Genomic DNA, 6,025 nt, shown 5'->3' on the forward strand with positions numbered 1-6,025 from the left:
GGGTTACCAAAAAAAAGAGCAATAAACGTTGTAACTTTTTATTCGACTACTTAGTCGATGAAAATTTTTCACGAATTATTCGCAAATCGATAATTTAGATAGTAATTAATTAATAAATCTGTTCTCTTTCGAACGAACGGGAGTAGATGAGAGTATCTACACTTGCTTCGTGCCACGTAGCAGCGTAGCTTGCAAGTTTCCTTCGAGGTTCAATGCGTACATAGTGTAACCTACGTGTATTCTGCAGTGCTTGCTATACATAGCGATATTCCTCTACATTATTGCCTTCCTTTCTCTCTCTCTCTCTATCTCTCTATCTCTATCTCTATCTTTATCTATCTATCTATCTATCTCTGTGTGTGTGTGTCTCTTCCTTGTATTCGATATCTTATGAATTACACGCTTCCGCGTTACTGCCAATACGAGACTTGATTGCGAAATGCCTTGAAAAGGTAGGTCAACCGATGTTAGCATAAATCTTATGAAAGCAGAGAATCCTCCTTGATACTTCCGAAGAACTCGGTGCATCTTTTGCGTAGAATATATAAATATAAATATATATATATACGTGTACATACATATATGTACATATATATTTTTTTTTCATAAGGATTTTCCCTTTCAGAAATTTTTTTTTTTGATTAACTCTCAAGGAGAAATATACTTCCGCAATATTTTATCTCTCTTTGTCCTAGATCCTATCGTATCTGACTCGATAATCTCTTCTCGGCTTTTTGTGTAAGAAAACGATCGAATTCAAGGATAGGCCACCTGTGAACCTATCTTGTGAAACCAGCTAAGTCCAAAGTATTGTGCGAAACAATAACCATTTGAAACTTTTAATAGTTGCCATTTAATATCATCGACGTTTCGTTAATCTTCCTTTGTTTCATTTCTCAATGATAAATTTCTCTTTTTCTCTTTTTTCTTTTTTTAATGCTTGCTGGAATATGTATCGTGAAAACAGATAACAAAAAAGGAAAACAAAAAGATAAAAAGAAGCGATTATCGGACTTATCTCTCTACGTGTCCCTCGAAATATCTATAAGACATGCGAAGCTAGAAGGTAGAATGATACGAAAGTAACATCGATATCGCGAACGAATTCTCGTAAATCCGATCGAGAACGAAGAGAGGATAGTTCGTAAAAGGATATTTCTTCGGCAGGAAAAGTTTACGTGCTTCGGCCTGTGTAATGCGAAGGACGGAAAAGAACGAAGGATAAAGGGAAAAAAAGATAAAGAAAAAGGAGAAAAAAAATATACAGAAAAAAAGAAAAACTACAAAATAAGTGGAATCGAGTAAGGGTGGAAAAGGGGGTCGAATCGATGTAATAAAAAAAGAAATAAAAAGCAAAAAGAAAGAGAGATAGAAAAAAAGAAGAAAAAATGAAACTCGACGCTTCGTGCAAATCGACGTGCGCGTTTCTTTGTACGTTTCTCTTCATCCTTTCTATTTCTACCTTTCTCTTTCTCTCTTTCTCTCTTTCAAAGCATAGAACGAGGCTTTGGCTGTTCTTCTTCTCCTTTGCGTTTCCGAACGCGCGAATCAGATTCCGAGCGACGATAGTTTGCATAACGAAGCGTGGACCGAACGCGAAATACACGACCGATAAGCGAGTAAAAGTTGCGTCTATGTGTATGAATACACGTTTGCCATCGATGTATACGTACTTGTACGTGTTTGGGTGTACAGGGAGGAGAACGAGAGTTTGTTACGATGGAATACGAAAAATTCGATTTCGAGAGTAACATCGACTTCGTGATAAAGAATCGAACGGTCTATATAGTAGTAGTAACGCGTACAGGTAGAAACGTAGTAACACGTAGTTCGCGAGAAAAAAATTTCCAACGATTTATGTTGCTCGTTCTTTTTTCTTTTTATATTTTATTTTTTATCTTTTTTTACTCTTTTGGAATTAATATATTTTTTTTTTTTTATATATACATATGACTTATGAAGAGAGGATTGAGAAATATGCGAGGAAAAAAGAAATTTTTTTAATTTAATTGGAAAAAAATAAAAAAAAAAAAGAGAGAGAGAGAGAAGAAAAATTGTCGAGTACGTTAACGATCTTTCGTTTGTATTTTTTAAAACGGTTTAGTTTCATTCATCGTTCACGACTGAAAGAATAGAAAAAAAAAGGAACAGAAAAGAAAAGAAATAACGTAGGAAAATTACATGTTGACGGAATAAGGAGATTATTTTTTTTTATAATAATTTAAACCATACTCGAGGAGCTTGGCAAAATAAAGGACAAAGAGGACTTGAAGTGGTGAATTTGGTAGAATAAATCTTAGATACTTTAGGGAACACGGATTTCATTCTTTTAACTTTCCCTTCGTAAGGAGTCGGAAAGAGAAGGGTTCGTTAATGCGACGAGTGGAGAATAAGCTTGCGAAAGAAAAAGTTCGAACTAAAAGGAGAAAGAGAGGAGGATATTCGATGGAAGGAAACTCTTGAAAATTGATTTTGTATCAACTTCTCCTCGCAGACGATGACGATACGTACATATATATTTACTCTCCGAACAAATCCCAAAATTCCTACGTAGGTTCGTGTCGTAAAAGAAATTTCAGGACGTATCTAGTACGTAAACGGAGTTGTTAACGAAGAAAATATTATATGCTATTTTGTATTCACATCTATATACATTGCATTCATACGAGATTCATTGATAGACAGATTGGAAAAGTGTCGAAAAGTTTTTTGCGAACTAGAATCGTTCTTATATTCGTTCAACCGATAATGCCTCGTCTATTTGACGTAATTACATAAGACAAAATATCTATCTATAAAGAGAGATTAAAAGCCACTTGGAAAAGTTAAATAAGTTAAAATCGTTCTGGCTTTATACTCTTGATAAGCATGCCGGATTAATTTCCGTGAATTAATTAGATATTATTAAAACGCTTGCGGATCTTCCGTTTCGACTGTCTGTGGGAACGTTAGTTGGATTCTATAATTGCGAGCACTTTTCTCTTTTTTCATTTCTCTTCCTTTCTCTCTCTTTTCTGCCTACCCTCCGCATTTTCCGCGTTTTCCCTATCCTGAAAGCACTCTTATTCCTTTTCGTTTCATGGATTTGCTCTCTTTCACGAAGTATCGTTTCAAGTGATAGCTCGAGCCTCGAAATATCTGCTACATGGAAATCTTTCGAATTAGCGAGTTCTATGAATGCTCGCATTAAGGATATATTCAGTCGACTGCGTATACTTCGATAAGCGGATATCGAAACTCTCGAAATTTAAAGCTATAATACTACTGTACGTTATGATCGTTAATTAAAGACTTAACTAAAACGATTTATGTTGTATGTTTGTGTGCGTGTATGTACGTAAATAATACCTGATACGTTTCATATGCGAGATCTCTATCAACGATGTAAAACTTCGGCGTATTAGCGTTGTTCTATTCAAGGAAAATCTCGTTTCTATGATTTCTATGGCTAACAGCAAGTCATTCTTGAGTAGTTCCAACGATGTTGGTAGATATGTATATCGTTCGAAGAAATCTCATATCGAATCGTTCGATCTTGTTCTCATGAAACTTTCATTGGCATATTTAACCGATCTTTGAATAGAGGCTAACACCTCTTTCTTTGTCAAGTTGCTACTATTTTCTCTGTCTGTTTAAATTTCCTTCTCTTCTTTTCTTCTCTTCTTTTCTCCTTATCTCTTTTATGTATCGTAAAACGCATTGTTACATTATTAAAGCGGAAGAACGAAAAATCGTATCTATTTCGTAGATCACCGATGATGATTATTTTTCTATTCGAGTAATTCGATTAAAATGACTGGGTCAATAGTTCGAACGCATGCATTTCCCATGTCTTTTTTACTTTCTCCGTTTAGTACGTCAGATCTACTGAGCAGTTGTATTCAGTAGTAACATTTTACTCTTAAATTAGAAATTGAAAAAATTCGCAAAAATACTTTTTAATAAAAAAGAGAAACAAAAGAGAGAAAGAGAGAGATAGAATATTAGTAGTCACGGTAATCTTCTTTTATTTTTTGCAAAGACGTTAACTATCGATTCGAGGAATTAGCATGTCGATTAAGGTTCGTTATAGCTCTTAGAAAAGTGCCTTGTATTTTTTAAACGATCCGATACTTTGAAACAGGAAAAGAGTGAACGATTAAAGAGCATACTATTCTATTTGATCACGCAAACGAATTCTCTCTCTCTCTCTCTCTTTCACTTTCTCTCCTTCTCGGTTCCATCCGTATTGTTGGATATCTATATTTTCAGTGACATCGTTCCAACGTGGTAACCAATATCACGTTCGCCATGTAATTGCTCGCTCCGATGCAAATTCTACGGGAGCAAAATGACATGAATTACGGACGGACGATAACTGTATCGTTCTATGACGATTTTACGAATCACCCGTTGCATGTGAAGTCTCAACCCCCTCGTTATCGTCTCGTCATCGATGATTCGAAATTCGTTATTTTACAATCGGCTACAGTAATAGTTATGCAAACAGGGAATTCGTGAAAGTTAAGTTTAATCTTGCGTCTAAAACGGGATATTAATTGTTTATATGCATAATAATTAAAAATACATGTCATATGTTTAACAATAAATTTACGATACTCAATAACAGATCACAATTTCGATTAAAGATAGAGGAATCAGAAATATTGTCTGTTTTTTTTTCTTTTTTAGCAAATTTATATTGACTTTGATTGATTGGATGATATCAACCGATGTTATTATAATGAAAGAAAATCTTATTTTCATGTACGTCGATATAACGAATTTCGATAGACACGTGTAGAATCAAAGTTCGTAAGTTTGTAATTATTCATCGAAAAAATGTTTTTCTTTTTTTATAATTTCAGCAAACATTCGATTATCATTAGTAATACAATGCATTAATGAAAGTATCGGGTGCTTTTATTTGTACAGAATTTATCGCTAAAACGAAGTATCGAGTTAGAAACTTAAAATGTATCTTTTATCCTTAAACCTGATCTCTGATGCATCCCTCACCTACCATCCTCTTTGGTATGTAAAGTGCCCTTTGTTGTGTCTGCGTTTTATGATAAAATATACTGCTCCTAGAAAGTGCACTACGTTACTTGTACTTACTTAGGTACTATCTTATCTTTATCTCTATCTGTCTATCTATCTATTTCTCTCTCTCTCTCTCTCTCTCTCTCTCTCTTTCTTTCTCTCTCTCTCTCTTTATATATCCGTCTTATTCTACATCTGCCATGCGAGAAAGATGAAAGAGTATAAGTGTGTCTCGAAGAAGTACCTATCTACCACTTCTTGTTCCGGAGTTAACTATCCTGCCTCTTCTCTCTGAAAATAGCAAATCAATACGTCTAGCCCGTAGCAGTCGCTTCCAGACAGCATCTTTTGTCTACGTCCGTCCTTATTGTTAGAACCCCGTGCACAACGACCTATTGTCGCGCGCATCCTTCCTTAAGATAGATTCTCGTTATTTCGTTCGATCGAAAGTATCTAAGGTATGATGCTTAAAAAAAGGAAAGGAGGAAAAAATTTTTTCCAATCGATTCTTCGATGTAACTTCGACCGTATGAATTTCTTTATGTAATCGAAAAAAGCTACATCGTTTTAGATCGACGAAGACTAACGGAAATGTCGAATTACAGAGATAAAAAAGATTCGATGGAATAATTATCCGATGTTGAGACAATTTCATTGACGTTTTCAAACGTGAATTTTTAATGCTTTGTGATTATATTTCTCTCGGATGTATAGATAATATACATTGATCGGAAATTAATTTCTTTATGGTTATATCGAATAAAAAGTTTTTTTAATCGTAGGAGCAATTATTATATCGTTTTAACGTTTTAATGTTCATATATAATTCGAAATAATTTGCTTTTAATTAAAATATTTTTTTTTCTGTTTTTTCTTTTTCTTTTGCTATAGCTGAGACCGAACATACGATCTCAAAGGATTAATTGAGAATACTTATATCTCACAAATGGATCGTGAATGTGTGAACTAATAAAAGAAAAATTGGTAATAAAGTTTAGAGTTT

This window comes from Vespula vulgaris, chromosome 5 (assembly GCF_905475345.1).
Source record: "Vespula vulgaris chromosome 5, iyVesVulg1.1, whole genome shotgun sequence".
Lineage (NCBI taxonomy): Eukaryota > Metazoa > Arthropoda > Insecta > Hymenoptera > Vespidae > Vespula > Vespula vulgaris.